At 42.5% G+C, this 25,199-nt stretch overlaps 1 protein-coding gene across 1 annotated transcript in view; it reads right to left on the reverse strand.

The window, feature by feature from the left end:
* The window catches only part of astn1 (astrotactin 1), a 2,216,244-nt gene that overhangs the window by 405,120 nt on the left and 1,785,925 nt on the right, over positions 1-25,199 (reverse strand). The window lies entirely within an intron of this gene.

Genomic DNA, 25,199 nt, shown 5'->3' on the forward strand with positions numbered 1-25,199 from the left:
GAACTGCTATCAGAGATGCCTACTTCTGAACTCAAATTTTCTTGCAATGAACGCCAAAATACCATTTGCCTTCCATACTGCTTGCTGTACCTACTAAACTACTTGCATTGACTCATGTTTAAGAGTACCTAGATCCCTTTTTACATTCATACTTTCCAATATATCACCATGAATGAAAAACCCTTCCTTTTGATTATTTTTTACACCAGTGTGTACAACTTCATACTTATCCACATTGTATTACATCAACCTGTCTAAATCTCACTGAAAACACCTTGCATCCTTCTCACAATCCCACTCAGTTTTGTGTATCACCAAACGTAGGAATTTTGCATCTGGTTCCCTCATTTAAGTCACTTATGTGTGTCATGAATAGTTGGGGCCCCAGCAGTGAATGCTTGTCATACCCCACAGTCTTGCCTACAGTTTTAAAAAAAAATTATTCCCAGTCTGTTTCCTATCTGTCAATCATTTCTTGATCCGTGTCCATATATTAGTCCCAATCCCAAGTGTTTTCATTTTTGCTCACTGATCTTTTATGAGGCATCTTATCAAAAGCCTTCTGAATTCCAAATATACTATGTATGCTGGCTTTCCAATATTTATTAGACTATTTACATCCTTTACTCCAGTAGACCAGTTGAGCTTAATTTGGCTTTCATTAAGCCATGCTGGCTTTGTCCAATCCAGTCAATGCTTTCCATTATCACCTCGCCCATATAATTGGATCTAGCATTTTCGTCACAACTGATGTTAGCCGAACTGATCTGTAATTGAGATTATTTTCTCTCCTTCCTTTTGGAGAACACTTATTCTCTGCATGAACAGCCAATTTCTTTACTGATACATCTTGAATCACTGAAGCTGGCTTTTTTTTTTCCCAATGCAGTGTTTGAATCATTATATATTGATTGTCCATTCTCCATGGTGGCTTCCATGGAGTTGTACACATCAGCATCTTCAAGAATATCTGTATTATACATTAGTGAGCTACAAAATAATCAGTGACACTCTCAATTATAGATAGAAATATATTTACTAAATCAGAACTGAACAAGTTTCGACAGTTATCAAAGTTGGTATGTATCTTAGGAACTGTTTTCTCCAAAATGTCCAATCTGTGTTCTATGTAGCCCATCTCTAAAATTAAGCTTTCCTCGAAATATTATTTCTGATGTCATGTCTTCCCAATGTGATTACTTACTATACTGCCTTGAAATGCTCTTACATTACAATAATATCAGTGTTGTTGCTCTGTGTTGTACTGGTGGGTTTTCCTGTTCTATGCAGCCAAACCAGAGAACTCCCTCTTTCATGCAGCTAAATTTGAGGAATCCTGCATGTTTTTTGCAGCCTCACTGGATGAATCACACTGCTGAATCCCATTCCCAAGTAATTCCTATTTCAGCTCTATTGGATGAGTCCTGTTATCGACAGCTTTGATAAGTGAGACCCACTTTCTTTAAGGTTCTTACTAAATGACTCCTGTTATTCACTCTTTTACACATGAATCCCACTTGTATGTAACCAAACAGCTCAGTGTCAGCCCAGATACTGAAAAGACCTCAAAAATATAATAATTGCATACATTAGTGAACAATAAACAATGTCTGTTAAAAAGTTTTGATATATTCATGAAGCAATGGACATTAGATGCCTTGGTATAATTGCATTTTGGATGGTATTTCTTCACTTCTTGATCACACTGTTATATGAACACATGACCATAAGACCATAACCTATAGGAACAGCAGTCAGCCATTCAGCCCCTCAAACTTGCTCTGTCATCCAATAGACTCACGGCTAATCTGACAATCCTCACATTGACTTCGCTGCATTTTCTGTGATTCTGAATTCCCCAACTCAGCAAGAATCTATTCAAATATCTTAAAAACAATTAAGGACTTTGCTCTCTGAGAAAAGGAGTTCCAAAGATTCTCAACCCTCAGGGAAGAAATTCCTCCTCATCTCAGTCTTAAATTGCAAGTCTTTTTTCTGTGAATGCACTGTGCCCACAGGTCCTAGATTCCCATGAGGGGAAACATCCTCTTAGCATTTACATTGTCAAGCTCCTTAAGAATCGTATTTGTTACAATAAGATCACCAGTTATTCTTCTTAACTCCCAGGAGTAGAGTCCCACTGTGTTTAGCCTTTGCTCATGAGACAACCCCTCCATACAATGGATTATCCTGGTGAACCTTCTCTGAACTGTCTCCAATAAAATAATATCTTTCCTCAAATAAAGGGAGTAAAACTACTCACAGTACTCTAGATACGGTCTCACCAGCACCTTATACAGACCAAGACTTCCCTCTTCATTTACTCCAATCCTCTTGAAATAAGAGCTAACATCCAATAGTCTTCCTGATTACCTGATGCACCAGCGTGTAAGCTTTCTGTGTTTTGTTCATAAGTGTCCCCAAGTCCCTTTGTGTTGGAGCTTTCTGCAGTTTTTAGAGTCATAGAGTCATAGAGATGTATAGCATGGAAACAGACCATTCAGTCCAACCCGTCCATGCCGACCAGATATCCCAACCCACCTGCCAGCACCCGGCCTATATCCCTCCAAACCCTTCCTATTCATACACCCGTCCAGATGCCTTTTGAATGTTGCAATTGTACCAGCCTCCACCACCTACTGTGGCAGCTCATTCTATACATGTACCACCCTTTGCGCGAAAAAGTTGCCCTGATACTGTTCTTTTGTTCTCCAATCCGATATGAACAATTTAGCATTTTCCCATATTATATTCCATTTCCAACTCATTTGACATATCAAAATCTCTGTGAACTATCTGTATCTTCCTTTCAACTTGACTTTCCAATTATTTTTCTGTCATCTGCAAATTTGGCTACAACACTCTTGCTTCCTTCCTTGAAATCATTAGTATATATATATATATATATGTAGTAAACAGTTGTAGTCCCAGCACTGATCCCTGTGGCCACAGGTTGTCAACCTGAAAAAGTTTCCCTTATAACCACTCGCTGTTTATCTTATAACTTAACCCTTTGTGAGGTACCTTGTTGAACACCTTCTGATCCAAATACAACACATCTCATGGTTCCTTCTACCCACTTTGGTTGAGACTTCCTTAAAAATCTTTAATAAATTAGCCAGACACAATTTCCCTGTGATGAAGCCATGTTGACTCTGTCCAAATGTGAAATTACTTCTTTAATAATTGATTCCATATTTTTCCACAATAGATGTTAGGCTAATTGGACTAAAGATGCCCATTTTTGGCCTCCCTCCCTTGTTGGAGAGAGATAATACAGTGGCAGTTTTTCAATCCTCTGGTACTTCTCAAAAAATTTTGGAAAGTTGTAACCGATGCATCTATTATCTCTGCAGCTACCTATTATCAAATTCTCAAATCAAGCCATCAGAGCCAGGGGACTACTCTATCTTTAGCCCCATCTGTCTGTCTAATTCTAATTCTCTTGTGATGATGGTGGTACTTAATTCCTCCCCTGTATTCTTTAGTATTAAAGGAATGCTCAAAGTATCTTCCACTGTTCAGACTCATATAAAATATCTTTTTAACTCCTCTGCCATTTCATTGTTCCCCAACATTGCCTTTCCAAATTCATATCCTAAAGGGCTTATGTTCATTTTAACTTCACTTCTTTAATGTAAAGAAAACCTCATTGAGAGTTTTTACTTTGACAACATACAATGTATAGATTACAGTAACTTATGCTTTACATAAACACCACCCGTTTTCAACCATGACTTGCTGCACTCATAGTAATGGTTAGCTACAAATGCATGATTTTATTTATTCATACCTTCCTCATTAGTTTGACTGTGTAGCTTATTTTCTCTCTCTATTATCTGTCAAGTCCTTCTTTGCCTCTCTCAGAATCTTTCCTCCTTACTGGGATATAGTTTTGCGAAGAGTCATAAATTTAATATCAGCCACTGCTTGCTTAGTGTCATTCCTGTTAACCTATCTTCCTAGTCCTTTTCAGCTAACTCTATCCTTATGTCATTTCAATTCTCTTCATGAAAGTTAAACACAGCTTTTTCTGACATAGGTTTTTTACCCTCACAATGAATATTAAATTCTATTATGTTAAGATCATTGCTTCCTTGGGGATCTTTTACTCTGGAATCATTTACTAAATCTGCCTCATTACCCATTATCAGATCCAAGATAGCTCCCTTGGTTGGCTTCTATCCCAACCCACTCTATGAATTTATTGTCACAGGTAGCTATTCCAACTATGTCATTCATGTTGTTATTGTGGTGCAATGGGTATTTGCTGTTGTTTGATAATTACTTGCTGGAAACAGGCCATTTTGACATCAACGTCAAAATCTCTAAGTGAACTTTGGCTTCTGTGATAATATTCGACATTTTCATTCCATAAAACTAACCATAGAGCTGAAATTTTGGCTGGACTCTGGGTTTGATTGGAGGTATACGTATGTTCCATTTCTTGTGATGATGCATCCATTCTGATGCAGTCCATTTGTTTCTTGAAATCTCGCCCTTTCCCTCTTCTCATGGTTGCCTCTGATCTTGATCATCATCATCTTTCACCGTAGCAGCAGCTTTTCTTTCAGTTTGACTGAATTCCCTCGCTGCACCATCGTTATTTGTTGAGTTTGCAGATGTAATGCCTTTTAGCCAGAAACCACCTCCGTACTTTACTTGTTTTGTTGGCATGCCCTAAACTCCAGTGCATATTAGCATCATAGCCCAGACCACTTGTCTGACCCCTCACCAGTTGGAAAGTATGAATAAATAAATTCATGCATTTGTAGCTAACCATTACTGTGAGTGCAGCATGTCATGGTTGAAAACAGGTGCTGTTTATATAAAGCATAAGTTACGGTAATCTATACATTGTATGTTGTCAAAGTAACATGTTTTGCATATACTTAACATGGTACATTTATGCATCTCAATTCATGTTGCTTTATCTTTCTTGCAGAGCAATGTATGCTACATGATCTTTGATTCCCTGAGATTTTTCTCGCTTCCATTTTAAATCAAAGAAACACATCATCCACCCACTAGTCCTCTATTACAGCTGCACACGATTGTGATAGTGTAATTACTTCTGCTTTGTGAATCAGTTCTCAGTGGGGCAAAGCAGAGAGAGAGTTCCAGTACCATGTCATTTTGCACATAATGAAGCCACTTGGTTCAGTCAACTGCACCTCACCCTTAAATAAACTGATGTTTTCTATAAAATGGCACTAAGAATTTTAACAATTGAGAAGAACCTCACTGTAAAATGGTGCAGCAGAGAGGGTGGCAATTTTGCTCATCAGATTTATGCATGGTCTTTCAAAGAGCTATCCAATTAATCTCATTTCCTCTTCTTTCGGCAAAGAACAAGGATTGCTTCTTTTTCAGTTGTATATATCCAGTTTCCCTTTGAAAATTACCGCTGAATCTGTTTCCACCACTTTGACTGATGAAGCAGTGCTCTAAATATAAATGAGAAATTCCTCAAAGATTTTGACCCCACAGTATCAACGTTTCCTTGAACCTTTCGTTCTAAGGCTTGATGTGCAATAGGACATAGAAAAGTACAGCACAGAACAGGCCCTTTCGCCCATAATGTTGTGCCGAGGTTTAATCCTAATGTAAAATAGAGTAACTTAACCTATGCACCCCTCAACTCGCTGCTATCCATGTGCCTGTCCAGCAGTCGCTTAAAAATCCCCAATGACTCTGCTTCCACCACCATAGCTGGCAATGCATTCCACAACTCTCTGCGTAAAGAACCTACCTCTGATGTCTCCTTTATACCTTCCTCCTAATATCTTCAAACTATGACTCCCCATACCAGTCAATCCTGCCCTGGGGAAAAGTCTCTGGCTATTGGCTCTACCTATTCCACTCATTTGTTTGTACACCTCGATCAGGTCTCCTCTCTTCCTCCTTCTCGCCAGAGAGAAAAGTCTGAGCTTATTCAATCTTTCTTCATACGGTAAGCCCTCCAGTCCAGGCAGCATCCTGGTTAACCTTCTTTGCACCCTCTCCAAAGCCTCTGTATCTTTCCTATAGTAGGGCGACCAGAACTGAACACAATATTCCATGTGTGGTCTCACCAGGGACTTGTCGAGCTGTAGCAAAACCTCGCGGCTCTTAAACTCGATCCTCCTGTTAAGAAAGCATATGATGTTTTGGCTTTCATTAACAACCCTATCCACTTGGGTGGCAACTTTGAGGGATCTATGTACTTGCACACCCAGATCCCTCTGTTCCTCCACACTGCCAAGAATCCTGTCTTTAATCCTATATTCAGCATTCAAGTTCGACCTTCCAAAATGCATCACTTCGCATTTATCCAGGTTGAACTCCATCTGCCATTTCTCAGCCCAGCTCTGCATCCTGTCTATGTCGCACTGCAGCATGCAATCGCCCTCTCTCCTATCAACGGCACCTCCAACCTTTGTGTCACCTGCAGGATCCCACACAATACTGACCTCCAGGTAGAATACTTTCCATCTACAACCACTCTCTGCCTTCTGTCAGCCAGCCAATTCTGAATCCGGATAGCCAAATCTCCCTGCATTCCATACTTCCTAACTTTATGAATGAGCCTACCATGGGGAACCTTATCAAATGTCTTTGTAAAGTCCATGTATACCACATCCACTGCACCAACCTGTCTAGGCACCACCTCAAAGGACTCAATAAGATTTGTGAGGCATGACCTGTCCCTCACAAAGCCATGCTGACTGCCTTTAATCACACTATGCTTTGCCAAATAGTCATAAATCCTATCCCCCAGAATTATTTCCAAAACTTTGCTGACCACAGACGTAAGACTGACTGGGTCTGTAATTGCCCGGGATTTCCCTATTACCCTTCTTGAAAAGAGGAACAACATTTGCCTCCCTCCAATCCTCTGGTATCACTCCCGTGCAGAGTGAGGAGGCAAATATCCTCGCCAACGGCTTAGTAGACAATAGACTATAGTGCAGGAGTAGGCCATTCTGTCTTTCGAGCCTGCACCACCATTCAATATGATCATGGCTGATGATCCTTAATCAGTATCCTGTTCCTGCCTTATCTCCTTTACCCTTGATTCCACTATCCTTGAGAGCTCTATCCAACTCTTTCTTAAATGAATCCAGAGACTGGACCTCCACTGCCCTCTGGGGCAGAGCATTCCACACAGCCACCACTCTCTGGGTGAAGAAGTTTCTCCTCATCTCTGTCCTAAATGGTCTACCCCGTATTTTTAAGCTGTGTACTCTGGTTCGGCATTCACCCATCAGCGGAAACAGAGTGTCCAATCCTTTAGTAATCTTATATGTCTCAATCAGATCCCCTCTCAGTCTTCTAAACTCAAGGGTATACAAGCCCTGTCGCTCCAGTCTTTCAGCGAAAGGTTGTCCTGCCATTCCAGGAATTGACCTCGTGAATCTACGCTGCACTCCCTCAATAGCCAGAATGTCTTTCCTCAAATTTGGAGAATAGAACTGCACACAGGTGTGGTCTCCAGGTGTGGTCTCACCCAAGCCCTGTACAGCTGCAGAAGAACCTCTTTGCTTCTATACTCAATCCCTCTTGTTATGAAGGCCAGCCTTCTTCACTACCTGCTGTACCTGCATGCTTACCTTCATTGACTGGTGTACAAGAACACCCAGATCTCTTTGTACTGTCCCTTTACCTAAATTGATTCCATTTAGGTAGTAATCTGCCTTCCTGTTCTTGCCACCAAAGTGGATAACCATACATTTATCCACATTAAATTGCATCTGCTATGCATCTGACCACTCACCTAACCTGTCCAGGTCACCCTGTAATCTCCTAACGTCCTCATCACATTTCACCCTGCCACCCAGCTTAGCATCATCAGCAAATTTGCTAATGTTACTATTAATACCATCTTCTATATCATTAATATATATTGTAAAAAGCTGCGGTCCCAGCACTGATCCCTACAGTACCCCACTGGTCACTGCCTGCCATTCCAAAATTGAGCTGTTTATCACTACTCTTTGTTTCCCGTCAGCCAACCAACTTTCAATCCAAGTTAGTACGTTGCCCCCAATACCGTGCGCCCTAATTTTGCTCACTATGTGGGCTTATCAAAAGCTTTCTGAAAGTCCAGGTACATGACATCTACTGGATCTCCCTCATCCATCTTCAGAGTTACTTGCTCAAAAAATTCCAGAAGATTAGTCAAATATGATTTCCCCTTCATAAATCCATGCTGACTCTGTCCTATCCTGTTACTACTATCCAGATGTGTCGTAATTTCATTCTTTATAATAGAGTTCAGCATCTTTCCCACCACTGAGATCAGACTAACTGGTCTATAATTTCCTGCTTTCTCTCTCCCACCTTTCTTAAAAAGTGGTACAACATTAGCCACCCTCCAATCTGCAGGAACTGATCCCGAATCTATCGAACTCTGGAAAATAATCACCAACGCATCCACGATTTCTCGAGCCACCTCCTTCAGTATCCTGAGATGTAGACCATCAGGCCCCTGGGACTTATCAACCTCTTTTCTCGCTTCCTGGAGCAGCCTAGGATAAATCTGGCCTCGCCCTGGGGACGTATCAATCTTAATGTTTTCCAAAATTTCAAGTACATCAACTTCATCAATCGTGATCTGGTCAAGCCTGTATCCCAGCTCCTCTAAATTTTCATTTCCAACAAGTTCCCTTTTCTTGGTGAAAACCGAAGCAAAAAACTCATTTAGGGCTTCCCCACCTGCTCAGACTCCACACACAAGTTCCGTCCGCTATTCGTGATTGGCTCTACCTTCTCCTTGATCATTCTCTTATTCCTCACGTATGAGTAAAATGCCTTTGGGTTCTCCCTAATCTTCTTGCCAAGCCTTTTTCGTGCCCCCTCCTGGCTCCTCTCAGTCCATTTCTGAGCTCCTTTCCAGCAAGCCTGTAATCCTCTAATGCTGTGCTAGATCCTTGCTTCCTCCAACTTACGTAAGCTATCTTCTTCCTTTTGACAAGAAGTTCCTCTGTTCTCGTCATCCAAGGTTCCTTAATCTTACCCCTTCTTATCTATCTCAGAGGAACAAATTTGTATGTCATTCGCAACAACTGCTCCTTAAACAGTCTCCACATGCCTGCTGTGCCCTTTCTGTGGAACAATTGCTCCCAGTCTGTACTTCCCAACTCCGGTCTGATAGCATCACAATTTCCTTTTCCCCAATTAAATATCTTCCCTCAGTAACTGCTGCTTTTGCTTTCCAAGGCTATGCTAAATGTGAGGCAGTTGTGGTCACGGTCACCAAAGTGTTCTCCCACCATAAGATCTGACACCTGTCCTGGCTCGTTGCCAAGCACCAAATTCAAATTCAAATCCAAAACGGCCTCTCCCCTCGTTGGGCTGTCTACATACTGAGTAAGGAAAACCTCCTGAACACACCTGACAAAAACGGCTCCATCCAAACCATCTGCACTGAGGAGGTTCCAGTCGATATTGGGAAAGTTGAAATCACCCATAACAACAACCCTGCTACACCTGCGTTTTTCCAGAATCTGCCTGCGTATGAGATCTTCAATCTCTACTGCTATGAGATGGTCTGGAGAAAACTCCAATGCGGTGGCTGTTCCCTTGCTGTTCCTAACTTCTACCCATACTGCCTCAGGAGACAAACCTTCTTCTGAAACCTTCAGGGATCTCTGGACTTGTCCACCAAGGCCCCTGTGTTCCTCAGTACTCCACAAGGACCTACTGTTTATTATGTCTGTTCTTCGCTTATTCAATCCAAACCTCCAGATTTTGATGGTCATCTGTGAAAATCCCATTTGCTTTATTTTTCAAACAATCCTGCTGTGGAACACTTTCTTGGTGAACTAATACAAAGCGGGATGTGGAGGAGTCGGTGTTGGACTAGAGAGGACAAATATTAAAATAACACACCAGTCAATCCATAAAATATTTTATAAATTCCTACTTTGGAAATAGAACAAGTTTCACTCAACATTGGGATACAGACAGACTTTAACCTCACACCTTTAATGCATTGTCTGAGCTGAGATGTCACCTTTTTTAAAAATAAAATCTTAAGTTATCTCAGGAATGTGACTTAAAAGAAGTTCTGGGATTTACATATTAATGAACCAAAACCTGTAACTCATTCTAAAAGATGAAAGACTTCACAACAATCTAGATATATCATTTCAGTTGCATGACACTGATCTTTTGCTATAAATTCTGTGTCTTATGATCCCATCCCACAGCTACCTGATGAAAGAGCAGAACTCCGAAAGCTAGTGCTTCCAATAAGCCTGTTGGACTACAACCTGGTGCTGTGATTTTTAACTTAATACAAAGCAATTCGGTAAATGTTCACACACTCGTCAATTTTCCCTCTCAAAGTTGAAAGCTAATCTGTTCTGATGCATCGATTCCAGAAAAAAAATTCTCCAGACAACTTTCTGAAGCTCTTGCTCATAAACTTCCAAGACAAACTGTATTAATAAAACACTTTTTTTAAGTCAGTGCCATCGGGCCTCAGAAAATGTTTCTAAAAGCCGTAAAATTTTAAAATTAAAAGTGTTATTCATCTTGGGACGCCTGTGTTTGTGAGGTCGTTGTGTGATTACCAGAGTCTAACTGCAGTTTGTCATAAAAGCAAAAGAATAAAATACAAAGATGTGGTGAAAGAACTTTATGACGAGTTTAAGGGCCACAATCAAGATGACTGCTCTGAACACTTTTTCAAAGCAATTTAAGCATTGCAAGGACTGGAACCTGCACTGAGAAATTGAAACTATATCTGCCACAGTAAGAAAGATTAAGTGAACATTCACTGTACATTTTCAAACTTCACAGTATTTTGATAATGGAACAGCAGAGAAGATTATTTCCTCCTAGCGAGTTTTGAGAAGATCTGTAACTCAGGTTGAGGTTCTCACTAGTATCTTTACACACCGAAGAGGAAGGGCACCACTTTGACTGGGACAACGCATCCATCCTAGGACAAGCCAAACAAAGACACACACAAGAATTACTAGAAGCATGGCATTCCTACCCAGAACTCTATCAACAAACACATCAACTCCGACCCCATTTACCACCCCTTAAGAAAAAGAGCAGGAAATGTCATCGCCACCGGAAGTGATGTCACCAACTCAAGGAAAGCTAAACACATAAATAAAAAGCAGGCCATACCACCAGTGCTTCACCAGAGGTTCACTGATAATGTTACCTAGTATGGTGATGAAACATCTGAAAAGTATCCAGAGTAGACAGGCAGGAGGCTGGAAGAACACAACAAGCTAGGCAGCATCAAGAGGTGGAGAAGTCAATGTTGAGTGTAACCCTTCTTCAGGACTGTTGTGAAACAGAAAAGTCGACTTCTCCACCTCCCGATGCTGTCAGGCTTGCTGTGTTTTTCCAATCTCCTGCATGAGCTGACTGAATGGCAAAGCAGGTACAGAACGGCCTACTCCTTTTCCTAATTGCTAAGTATATATATGGAAGTTTCTGTCTGAAGTCTCCAACTCAAACTTGGAGTTACAGATATTTGGATAGGATCCCAGGGTATAGACGAATTGTTCATCAGGAGTTTTGCACATCAGACTTAAGGGATGGTCAGCACTTGGACCTTCTGTTGTGCACCTGGTTTCCGGCTCATCTGGAGATCAGACAATTTGCTCATAAATACCACTCACTCTTCACGCTAATAGACTGGCTCTGTAAATGTCTCCTTTTCTGTTCGACGTTTCCATGGTTTATGCCCCCATTTCTCTGTGGCTTCGATCCAAAGTTATTATTCCATAAGAATGCGGTTACTTTCTGTTAACCTTAACTGTCCAGACAGCAAACAATGACCTTTGCCAGCAGGAAGGTACATGTGTTTTGAGGCTTTAGGGCTCCAGTTTCACACATAGCTTTTTTTTTTGATTCGTAAATGTTTAGACACCGTAAATTCTATCCTGCAGGCTGCATTCACAAATATCCTTGTAAAGAACAAAAAAACGCCCGCCCACAGCTCTACCAATGACTGTGTGTAAAATCATCAACCTGGTTTGGCACAAAGTCCTACTGCAAAACAATACCTACGTATGTGAATTCTATCATTGTGCATTCATCTTTAACTTGAATGAACTAAAATGCACCTTTTTTGATGCATCAAACAGGGAGGGTTGTTTGTAGGTATGGGGATTTGAGAAATTACTTCAGACTGTGTGTCAGCCATTATTGTTCTTCAAGTCCCACTCCAGGGAGTACAGTCCAACATCTAGGCTCAAGTGTAGAACTAGGAGAAAGGAGGACTGCAGATGCTGGAGATCAGAGCTGAAAAATGTTTTGCTGGAAAAGCGCAGCAGGTCAGGCAGCATCCAAGGAGCAGGAGAATTGCGTTTCGGGCATAAGCCCTTCTTCAGGAAGTTTCCTGAAAAAGGGCTTATGCCCGAAACGTCGATTCTCCTGCTCCTTGGATGCTGCCTGATCTGCTGTGCTTTTCCAGCAACACATTTTTCAGCTCAAGTGTAGAACTGAAGACTACGCTGTTCTGGCAGAACAAACTCTGAAGTGAGATGTTACACTTTAGGACCCTATTGGCCCTCTCTGGTGGATCTGAGTCATTCTTCCTCCATTTGAAAAGAGTTGGGGAGTTGTGAATTGTGTGCTTCAGTGAACATTGTTAAAACAGACAATAACAAATGCTGGACATCACAGCAGCTCAGGCAGCATCCATGGAGAGACAACAAGCTAACATTTCCAGTCCAGATGACTCTTCATCAGAGCTGAAGTGAAGGGGTGGAGGGGGAAGCATTTATGCTATAGCTTGAGAGGGGTGGTGGTGTGGGTCGTGGGTGTAGGGTGCTGGTGGAGAAAAGATGTTAGTAGTTTACATTAAGTGATTGGAACGTGAGAATGGCAGAACAATGGTGTGTCTCCTGCCAGACTTGAAAGGACAGTAAGTGGGATGGATGAGGGGAGGACCTGATAACAAGCTAAAGGAAAGGAAAGAAAATGTTTACAATCTGAAGATGTTGAACTCAGTATTAGGACCAGAAGGCTGTAAAGTGCCAAGCCTGAAGATGAGATGGTGTCCCTCCAGTTTGTGCTGCGATTCACCGGAACACTGCAGCATGCTAAGGGCAGACATGTGGGCATGTGAGCAGGATGCGGTGTTAAAATGACCGGCTACAGGAAAGTTGGGGTCCTGCTTGCGCAGAGACTGGAGGTGTTCCACAAAGCAGTCTCTCAGTCTGCGTTTGGCTTGGGTGCAGCAAATACAACACTAAAAATTGGAGGAGGGACAGGTGAAATGCTGCTGCACCTGGAAAGACTGTTTAGGCCCATGGATAGTGGGCAGGGAGGTGGTGAAGGGGCAGGTGTTGCAGCTTCTGCGGTTACATGGGGAGAAGTGGTGGTGTAGTGGAATGGACTCAGGTGTCCAGGAGGGAAGGAGCCCTGCAAAATACTGACAGGGGAGTAAGGGGAAGATGTGTTTGGTCGTGCATTCTTCTGATAATAAAGTTAGAATTGGATCTAAGAGAGCAAAATGCAGCAATTTCAGAAGGGTTTATATTTATCAAACCTGCTGACAAAGGTGGTGCTATTGCAGTCTTGCACACTGATCTTTACCATGTGGAGGCTGAACGCCAACTCTTTGGACCCTATTGCCTCCCGTACCATGACCCCACATCTGAACATCAAGCCATTATTGCCAGGACTGTCATCGACCTCATTACCTCCACCCCACCCACTACTTCCAACCTTGTCATCTCCAAATCCTGGGCAGGCCACATCTATCTGTTTCCCAAAGTCAACAAACCAGACTGCCCCTGGCCCTAACTGCCTTCTGTTCATCATGGATATGCAATCCCTCGTTACCTCCATCCCCCATAAGGATGGTCTGTGAGTTCTTAGCTCGTTGCTTGACCAGAGGTCTGAACATTCCTCCACCACTGCTCTCCTCCGCTTGGCTGAACTTGTTCTCTCACTGAACAAATTCTCCTTTCATTCATCTCACTTCTGCCAAGTCAGTTGGCTACGAGCACCTGCATGGGTCCCAGTTATGCCTGCCACATTATGGGGATGTGGGACCATCCTTATTCTAGTCTGACAGTGCCCCCCCACAATTCTTTTCTTTGGTACATTGACGATTGCTTCAGAGTTGCTTCATGCTCCTGTCAGGACCTTGAAAACATCATTCATGTTACCTCCAATTTCCATCCCTCGATAACTTTCACATTGTCTATTTCTGACACTTCCCTTCTTTTCCTTGACCTTTGTTCCTCCAATTTAGGGAACAAACTGCCCACTGCCATCCACCACGGAGCCCCAACTCCCATGGCTACCTTCACTGCAGCTTTTCACACCCTACGTCCTGCAAGGATTCCATTCATTCTCCCAGTTCCTTCACTTATGTCACATTTATTCAGATGATGCCACATTCCAAAATAGCGCTGCTGACATGGCTTGCTTCTTCCATAACCCTAGTCTCCCGCCCACTGTGGTTGACAGGGCCCTCAACTGCATCCGACCTATCACCCATGCTTCCACCCTTGCCATCACTCACAACACTCACCTCCTCCCTGCCCACCATCCAAGGACCAAAACAGTCTTTCCAGGTGCAGCAGCATTTCATCTGTACCTCCTCCAATCTTGTGTATGGTATACGCTGTACCCAATGTGGCCTACTCTACATTGGAGAAACCAAACACAGACTGGATGACCACTTTGTGGAACACCTCCAGTCTGTGCGCAAGCAGGAGCCTGACCCTCCCATAGCGGGTCACATTAACAAAACGTCTTGTTCTCATGCCCACAGGACCGTCCTATGCATGCTGCAGTGTTCCAATGAATCACAGCACAAACTGGAGGAACAACATTTCTACTTCTGTCTACGCACTTTACAGCCTTCTGGACTTAATATTGAGTTCATCACCATCAAACTGTCAACAGTTCTTCCTTTCCTTTAGCTTGTTATCAGGTCCTCCCCTCCTCCATCCCACTTACTGTCCTTTCAAGTCTGGCAGGAGAGACACCATTGTTCTGCCATTCTCGCATTCCAATCACTTGATGTAAACTACCAACACCTTTTCTCCCCTAGCACCTACATCCACAATCCCCATTGCCAACACCCCCAAAACTATGGCATAAATGCTGCCCCCTCCACCCCTTCACTTCAGCTCTGACGAACAGTCATCTAGACTAGAAACATTATCTTGCTCTCTCTCCCTGGATGCGGTCAGACCTGCTATGATCTGCAGCATTTGTTGTTTTCAGTACAGATTCCAGAATCTACAGTAATTTTTTTCCTACATTTCCTCCGGGTGCTCCGGTTTCCTCCCACAGTCCAAAGATGTGCAGGTCAGGTAAATTGGCTATGCTAAATTGCCCGTAGTGTTAGATAAGGGGTAAATGTAGGGGTATGGGTGGGTTGCGCTTCGGCGGGTCGGTGTGGACTTGTTGGGCCAAAGGGCCTGTTTCCATACTGTAAGTAATCTAATCTAATCTAAAAACCTATAACTTCGCTATTATCACATTATGCTTTGGGAGTGTGTCCTGACTTCCAACGCAAAACATACTCTTCAAAATTATTCCACTACTCTAAGACATTTGGAATGAGCAGAGCTTGTGCAAGATGGATATTTTTTAAAAAGCAGTTTTAAAAAAGGCAGTAATATTTATCCAGGTCTTTTCCTTTCATTGTCTAATGACTCTGATGCCTGCTGGCGTGCATTTACAGGATTGTGTTCCACACTTCAGTATCTTGCCTAAAGATCATTCTTTGGTTATCAGCCTAGACACAACACCAGGAGGTCGGTGACCCATGCTGGAAGCTCACAAGAGCTGAGACACAGTTTGTGCTCAAACCAGAAGCAGCACAAATCAGTGGAGCTGCTTCAAGATCAGAACCCTTGAATGATTCGCCTGCACCTGACAGACTCACACGCACACTGTGGTAATGGAGCTGTCATTTAACTGGGAACAATCTAGATACAATGAGAATGAAAGTTTCTGAGAGAAAGACATGGCAAACGTGGCTGACTAAATTGAAAGAAAATGTACAATTCCGCAAAGATTAGCTGCAGGTCTGAAGATCGGAGAGAATTTTTAAAAATCCACGGTAAGAATGACAAAAAAGAAAATGACTGGCAAACTAGAACATGAGAGAAAGATAGAAATAAAAACAGATAGCAAGAACATAAAATATAGGAGGAGAAGTGGCCATTCAGCCCATCAAATCTGCTCTGCTGTCTAATGAGGTCAAGGCTGATCCAATATTCCACAGCTCCACTTTCCTGTCTTAGCCCTCCAATTCTCGATCCCCTTACTGATTAAAATTCTGTCCATCACTGTTTTGATCTAACCTTGAAAGCCTTCTGCAGTAAAGAATTCCACAAATTCATGACCTTCAGATAAAAAAAATCTTCTATTCGTCAATAAGCTGGTGTTCATTATTATAAACCTTTATGGTTACAAGCTCAATCTCCTCACAAAATAATCTCTCCACACCGAGGTCAAGCCTAAGGAAATTTCTCTGGACTGCCTCCAATGTTAGAACACCTTGCTTCACTGAAGAGGACCAAACTTGTTCATAGAATTCCAGGTGTCTCTGACTAGTGCCTTATATGGTCTTAGTAAGATCTTCCTTTCTCATATTTCATTCCCTTTGAAATAAAAGCTAACATTCCATTCGTCTTCCCTACTAACTATTGAAATTTGATATTAACTTTTTGTGATTCATGCACGAGGACTCCAAAATTCCCCTGTGCTGCGGCATTCTTTCCCCATTTAAATATCCAGCTCTACTATTCTTTTTGTCCCACTGCATAACCTCACATACTAACTGCAACAAGTATTCACAATGCACAGAAATATTTCTGCCATTTCCTTCTGTTGCATTATTAGTTATCTGCAAAGGATCAATGCTCTCTCTAAATATTGTGGGTGAATAAATAGGAAATAGTACATGTGCTGCACCTGCAGCTCCAGAAGTGATTACATAAAGTGGCCACATCATAGATTATGAAATGAAATAAGTATTCATGATCCAGAAGTAATATATCAGCATGGATAGAAAATGGGTTACTTAATAGGAAACAGCAGAGAGATAAATGGGTGAATTATGTGTTGGTAAACTGGTACCTTCCACACAGATGAGTGGCCAACCTCAACTATTTAAAATCTATACCTATAACAACCTCAGGACTGAACGTCTGGGAGCAAAATTTGCGGATGATGCAAAGACAGGTCAGAAAATAGGTATGAATACTGCATTCAATTCTGGTCTCCACTGTTCCTCCCCAGGAAGAATAACAGGAAGGCAGAATACTGGGTCAATGGAAAGATTCTTGGTAGTGTGGATGTGTAAAGGGATCTTGGAGTCCATGTACATAGATCTCTGAAAATTGCCACCCATGTTGATAGTGCTCTTACGGCAGCAGATGGTGTGTTAGGTTTTATTGTGAGGTGGATTGAGTTCTGGAGCCGTAATGTCATGCTGCAACTATACAAAACGTTAGTGCAGCTGCACTTGGAATATTGTGTACAGTTCTGGTTGCCCCATTACAGAAAGGATGTGGAAGCATTGGAAAAGGTGCAGAGAAGATTTACCAGGATGTTGCCTGGTCTGGAGGGAAGGTCTTATGAGGAAAGGCTGAGAGACTTGGTTCTGACCTTGTTGGAAAAAAAAGGCTCAGAGGAGATTTGATAGTGACATACAATGATCAGAGGATTGGATAGGATAGACGGTGAAAGTCGTTTTCCTAGGATGATGACGTCAGCTTGTTTGAGGGAGTAGAACTACAAATTGAGGGATGATAGATTTAAGACAGATATCAGAGGCAGGTTCTTTACACAGAGAATGGTAAGGGTATGGAATGCTCTTCTTGTCAATGTAGTTAACTCAGCCACATTAGGGAGATTTAAACAATCCTTGAATCAGCACATGGATGATGTTGGAATAGTGTCTGAGGATGGGCTTAAATTAGATCACAGGTTGGTGCAACATCGAGGGCTGAAGGGCCTGTTCTGTGTTGTATTGTTCTATGTTATCGAAAAGATGTTGTGAAACTTAAAAGGGTTCAGAAAAGGTTGACAAAGATGTTGCCAGGGTTGGAAGGTTTGAGCAAGAGGCCTAATATACTGGGGCTATTTTCCCTGGAGTGTTGGAGGCTGAAGTGCGACCTGATAAAAATTTATAAAATCATGAGGGACATGGATAAAGTGAGTAGTCAAGGTCTTTTCCCCAAGGAAGGGGAGTCCAAAGGTAGAGGGCATAGGTTTCAGGTGAGAGGGAAAAGATCTAAAAGGTGCCTAAAGGGCAACGCCTTCACACAGACTGTGGTGGTGTATGGACTGGACGAACTTAGGATATGCGGTTGGTACGGATGAAGGGTCTGTTTCCATGCTGTACATCTTGATGACTCAATGAATGCATGGCACAGTGGCTCAGTCATTAGCACTGCTGCCTCACAGCACCAGGGACCCAGGTTTGATTACTGACTGTGTGGAGTTTGCACGTTCTCCCCGTGTCTGCATGAGTTTGCTCCAGTTTCCTCCCACAATCCAAAGATGTGCAGGTCAGGTGAATTGGTCATGATAAATTGTCCATAGTCAGTGGTGAATATGGGAAATGGGTCTGGGCGGGTTACTCTTCGGAGGGTCGGTATGGACTTGTTGGGCTGAAGGTCCTGTTTCTATACTGTAGGTACCTAGCCTCATCTACTGGAATGAACTGCCAGAGGAAGTGGTGGAGGCTAGTACAATTACAACATTTAAAAGGCAGCTGGATGTGTCCATGAATAGGAAGGGTTTAGAGGAATGTGGGCCAAATACTGACAAATGGGACTGGACTAACTTAGGATATATGGTTGGCACGTATGAAGGGTCTGTTTCCATGCTGTACATCTTGATGACTCGAAGAAGAGGATGTGACTTTCTGCTGTGGTACCAAACACTGGCAAGTTTATAGATTGGGTACAGTGCTATCATTAATCCTCCTTTCTATAGCAAATCTGAAGGCCTACTCAATTAGCAGTGGTCAAGGAGAAACCACTGCTGAATTTTAACCAGATGAAGCACTTGTCTTACACAACAAATAGTTTAATATACGGTTGCCATAGATATAAATCAGAATGCTTAATGAGACATCATTACAAAGTCTATTAGAATAAAAGATGGCACATCTGCCTCATTGGGACCTGTGTAAGAGGTCTGCTTCTCCACCCAATGACTGTGTCACATTATAAGTTTGTGTCGAGCCTAATGCAATCTTCAATATGAATGCTTTCAGAACATTAGGCATTAGTAAATAATCTGAAAAGGGATATGGCTTGGTTCAGTGATAAGTTAGGCAGAAATTTGACAGGACGAAAGAAAGACAGTACATTTTTGAAGTGGAGAGAGATTGCAGAACTCTTCGGCGCTGAAGAATCTGGGGTACTCTGATACACAATCCACAAAATGGTACTATACTGTTACAGTAAGGAGAACAGATACCAGAAGGCAAGCGGAATGCTGCCATTGATTACAAGGGGAATGGAATATATAGACTGGGACTTATACCGCACTGGAGTTTGCTGAGATCACATGTGACGTACTGCATACAAGTCCTTGCTCAAAAAGGACTTTGATTAGAATAGATTCCATACAGTTTGGAAACAGGCTCTTCGGCCCAACAAGTCCATGTCAACCCTCTGAAAAATAACCCACCCATTCTCCATATTTACCCTTGACTAATGCACATAACACTATGGGCAATTTAGCATGGCCAATTCACTTAACCTGCACATCTTTGGATTGTGGGAGGAAATCGGAGCACCCAGAGGAAACACACGCAGACACGGGGAGAATGTGCAAACTCCACACAGACAGTTTCCCAAATCAGTTCAGAGAAGGTTCACTCAACTCATTCCTGGGGTGGGCTGGAGGTGATCTTACAAGACAAGATTGGATAACTGGCATTTGTATTGATATAAAAATTGACCTATTGTTATCATAATTCTTTAAAAACATTATGATTCATGAAGCTAGGAATAACATTACTGTTTCAACATGCAAAGTTAAATGGCATTACGGTCCTCAATTTGGCTTTTTCCCCAATTAGACAATACTTGCAGAAAACTTATTTACAGGACAAAATTTATAAGTTAGGGTAAGCCATAAAGATACAAATCTTCACAGCGCCATAGACCGGGGTTCGATTCCACCCTTTGATGACCGTCTGTGTGGAGTTTGCACATTCTCCCAGTGTCTGCGTGGGTTTCCTCCAGGTGTTCCAGTTTCCTCCCACACTCCAGAGATGAGAGAGTTAGGTTGATTACATTTCCCATGACCAGAGTTACATGGATAGGGTGGGTCTGAGTGGGATGCTCTTCGGAGGGTCACTGTGGACTCGATGGGCCAATCGGTCTGTTTCCACACTGTAGGGGTTTTAATTTTAAAAAAACAAGAAAGATAAGAAGCAATCATATTGAGTGAGTTTGTGAGTGGACTTTGTGATTCCTCAGGCAAATACGTGGCCAAGGGTAAAGTCAGGATATGTGTTAAATCAATTGTCTTTGATCATAGGAAAAGGACTGGGGTGTGCAGTCAGGAGTTCAGTAAGACTGCACATGGGCAAATAAAGCTACTGTCAAGGAAAAGGTAGCATCTAGGTCCTCCTGTAGTCACAGGTTTTGGACCGAGCTAACACGACAGAGAATGGTTGCCTAAAGGTGAAAGCTAAGATTTTGTTCCCACAAAGTGTTAGTACATCATTTTCCATTAATGTTCTTTGAAGCAGAACCTTACGAGAACAATGGAAAAATCAAGAGTGTATGTAGACTTGGGTTATGTCCTTACCAACAAAAATAAAACTGACGTATGGCTTTGGAATTGTTACTTGTTCCTGAAAGCAGTATCTGGTGTGAAATACCTTCGGAGCTATTGGCTTATTTGTTGGACACTAAGGAAGGCTTGGATATTCTATTAAAATTTATGGACAAAAGTCAAGAAATATGATTTATTAAATGCATATAATACTTGTTAGAGTTAGAATGACAGTTATTTTATGAATTAATAATAAAACAGATTATAAAAGATTACAAAAAATCATATTGAAAAATCCATAATTTAGCATGAGCTTTCAAATAGTTCAAACTTGCTTAAGTGTCTAACATGGGCAAGTTCCTGGTCTTAACTGGAGTTAGATTTTTTGGAATGAGAGACACTTTTGGAACAGATGCCTGAAGTTTTTGTGAAAACATTCATTTGGAGATGCTACCATCTAGGGACACTGCCACTGCAACACAAGCACATCGCAGGCCTCTGCCATCTGTAAATCACCCTTTAACAAGAGACTTCAATGTAGTAGCAACTATAGATTTACACGTGTGGGACAAAGATAGAAACACTTTCATTCACATTTCATAGACCCAGTAATAAGGATCACTATGTCTACATTAAGACAACATGATTTCGGCCATTCAGCACAACAGGTCTGATCCATTACTGAACGGGACAAACCATGGTGAAGATGCTTGTAGATCACATCATGAAAACATGGATAGGGGTCAGATTAGGGGAATGGGCTAAGCTCTGAATTGACAAAGACAAATACAGGGATGAGTGTTAAGAGTTAAAGGTTGCAGCAATGGACACAGTTGCTGCCAGTGTCTCTAGTATTAGGCTTGATGAAGGAACTCACGCTGTGATCTTCACAAGATCTCCACTCACAAATCTGAACTGCAAATTAACATCCACCCTGGCATGGGCAGACCACGTGAAGAATTTACTTCAAGTATTTGGGGCTCTTGTCCAGATCAGTTAGTCTGCAGGTGAAATCTAAAAAGAGATCTTTTTGTTTTGTCATTAAAGCCAAACATTGGAAACAACAATCCCTGGAACCAAACTACCACCACACTGAAACAGCTCCTGATGAATGTGAAGGACCCTGTACCCACTGCCAGCAGAACAAATGTCATATGCAAAATATCCTGCAAGGACTGCAACAAAAATTATGTTGGACAAACGGGCAGGAAACTAGCCACCAGGATATATGAGCACCAACTTGCCACCAAAAGACATGACTAACTATCACTAGTATCCATACACACAGACAAAGAGGGACACCAGTTTGACGAGGACAATACATCCATCCTGGGACGGGCGAAACAAAGACACACACAGGAATTCCTAGATGCCTGGCATTAAACCGGAACTCCATTAACAAACATATCGATTTGGACCCCATTTACTTACCACAACACGATATCACCTACCACCACAAACCGAGACAGATAAATAGCAAATGGGACAGAACACCAATGCTTCAGTGGAGGCACACTGGTGATGTTACCAAGCATGGTGACCAACCATTTGAGGACAAATCTACCAGCTCCATGAGCAAATTTACAACCTGCTCCACAACCTGAACTCCAAATCTTCTTCAATATCACAAACATCTATGAGTGCAATACACTCAAACTAGCCCGAAGGTGGGAAACCAATGCCATCTGACTGATCACCACTCACCAACAATGTCCTTCCCACACAAATGCCTCAGGAAACAAGTATTACCACGATGTGTCAAATACAAACCACCTCTCAACACCCCACAAGCCAGGAGAACAGCAGAACAGAATGGCCACAGAATTCTATGAGAAATGGTAAATGATGAACCAAAACCAAATCCACTAATACAAATGAGAAACTTTGCATCAAAAATCTGTGTACAATAATGCGACCAACCATGAACGGCCAAGTACACTGGAATGACCCATCAATACTAAACAACAGCACACCAAGACAAAGAAAAGACTAGCCTGACCAGAAAAAACTGGCGAAGCACTGCTGCTTCACAGCGCCAGAGACCTGGGTTCAATTCCCACCTCAGGCGACTGACTGTGTGGAGTTTGCACATTCTCCCCGTGTCTGCGTGGGTTTCCTCCGGGTGCTCCGGTTTCCTCCCACAGTCTAAAAATGTGCGGGTTAGGTGAATTGGCCCTGCTAAATTTCCCCTAGTGTTAGGTAAGTGGTAAATATAGGGGAATGGGTCTGGGTGGGTTGCACTTCGGCGGGTTGGTGTGGACTTGTTGGGTCGAAGGGCCTGTTTCCACACTGTAAGTAATCGGATCTAAAGTAATAACACGGACAATTCAGAGATTTGGAAATAGAACCTGTCTGACTGACCATTCTCAGACACAGAAAAAGCAGTCTTAGTACGAGGGATGAACTTCAACTGCAGGGACAAGGACAAAAAGGGCTTCCCTGCAGCACTGGAATCCACCCTGAAAGACTTACGGAAGAAATCCAGTAGGCCATCAGACAGACAGTAGCGCCAACACAAAGCAGAAAGTAAGAAGGGAACACCCTCAACACACTGGCAAGGAAAGCCCTGGAAGGACTCAGAAAAGACAAAAATATTGTAATCTAATTGGCAGACAAAGGGCATATGACCATCATCCTGAACAGAACACAGTACATTGAAAAAGCAAGCACACTACTCACTGGCACTGAAACCTACCAACAGATGGTAACGGATCCGACTCCACAGCACGAGCACCACCTTACTGCAACCCCAGAGGAAACTCCACAAGACAGGTGAAATTAACAAGACTGACCTCCAAAGAAGGAAACCTGATGGATCCAACACATCCCGTTTCTATGGATTACCGAAGGTACATAAACAAGGTGTCGTCCTCAAACCCATAGTCTCACTTCCCAGTGCACCGACACACAGACTAGCGAAGGAAGTGCAATGCAAACCGAAATACCTAGGAGAAGACTTGACCCACTCCACCCAGGGAATTCCTTAACATCATCAAAGGCACGAAGGTAGAGGACAGCGAGATCATAGTGTCCTTCCATGTAATGGCCCTATTCACATCAATAAACATCATCCTAGCCAAAGAAACACTGGCCTCACTGCTAGATGAACCAAGGACACTAACACCTGACACTACCAACTCCATCAGCAAGGAGAACATCCTCAAATTAGTAGACCTCTGCCTCACAACCCACTTCAGCTTCAATGGCAAGATCTGCAAACAAATCAAAGGGATGCCTACATGTTCACCAATATTAGGATTCTGAGCAGAAGCAGTTATGAGGAGGTTAGAACGAACAGCCCTTCCTACAATCCAGCGCAAGCTTTGGGTCCGCTATGTGGATGCCATCTTTGTCATCACAAAATGCAACAAATTAGAAGAAATCCACAAACATGTAAACAACATCATGGTATAAATTTCTCCAAAGAGGAAGAGAACAACAATAGACTCCCCTTCCTAGACATCACAGTAGAACTAAAAGCCAATGAAGAACTGCAGACCAGTGTCTACTAGAAAGGAGACTGGCTAGGAAAGCCACACACACACACACACACACACATCAGATACGAAACTGCAGAAGCAATTGTCCCAACAACCACAAACAGAGCTGCATCAGGACAATATTTAAACGAGCCACAACACACTGCCGCACCCAGGAACTATGAGAAGTCGATGTAAATCATGTGTACAATTCATTCAGGAACAATGGTTATCCAATAAGCACCGTTCACTAATTCCTATAACAACAGACCTAAACAAGAAGACAACACCCTCAGAGACTCGAGCCACCCTGCCATACGTTAGAGATATCTCGGAGATAATGACCAGACAACTCCTGCCCCCGGGTATCAAGGTAGCCCACAAACCTATCATCATGCTGAAACAGCTCCTTATGAATTGAAAGGACCCCATACAGACAACCAATACAATGAACGTCATATACAAAATACCCTGCAAGGACTGCAGCATACATTCCATTGAAAAGACAGGCAGGAAACTAGCCACTAGGATACATGATCTCCAACTAGCCACCAAAAGAAATGACTGACTATCACTGGTATCCACACACACAGACAAAGAGGGACACTAGTTCGACTGGGACAACCCATACATCCTGGGACAGGCTAAACAAAGGCATGCTTGGGAATTCCTAGAGGCTGGCATTCAAACCAGAATGCCATTAAAAACATATCAAATTGGATCCCATTTACCCTCCTCTCAGAAATGATATCGTCCACCACAGCAAACCAAGGCAGATAAATAGCAAGTGAGACAGAACACCAACACTTCACTGGAGGCTCACTGGTGATGTTACCGAGCATGGTGACAAAACGTCAGAGAACAAACCGGCCAGCTCAGTGAGCAAACTTACAACCTGATCCACAACTCGAGCGACAAATCTTCTCATAATCTCAAGCACTTCCTTGGTACTGCTGAATGACCTGCTTGCAGGGCAAAGGACATTCA

Source organism: Hemiscyllium ocellatum, chromosome 9, assembly GCF_020745735.1.
Source record: "Hemiscyllium ocellatum isolate sHemOce1 chromosome 9, sHemOce1.pat.X.cur, whole genome shotgun sequence".
NCBI lineage: Eukaryota > Metazoa > Chordata > Chondrichthyes > Orectolobiformes > Hemiscylliidae > Hemiscyllium > Hemiscyllium ocellatum.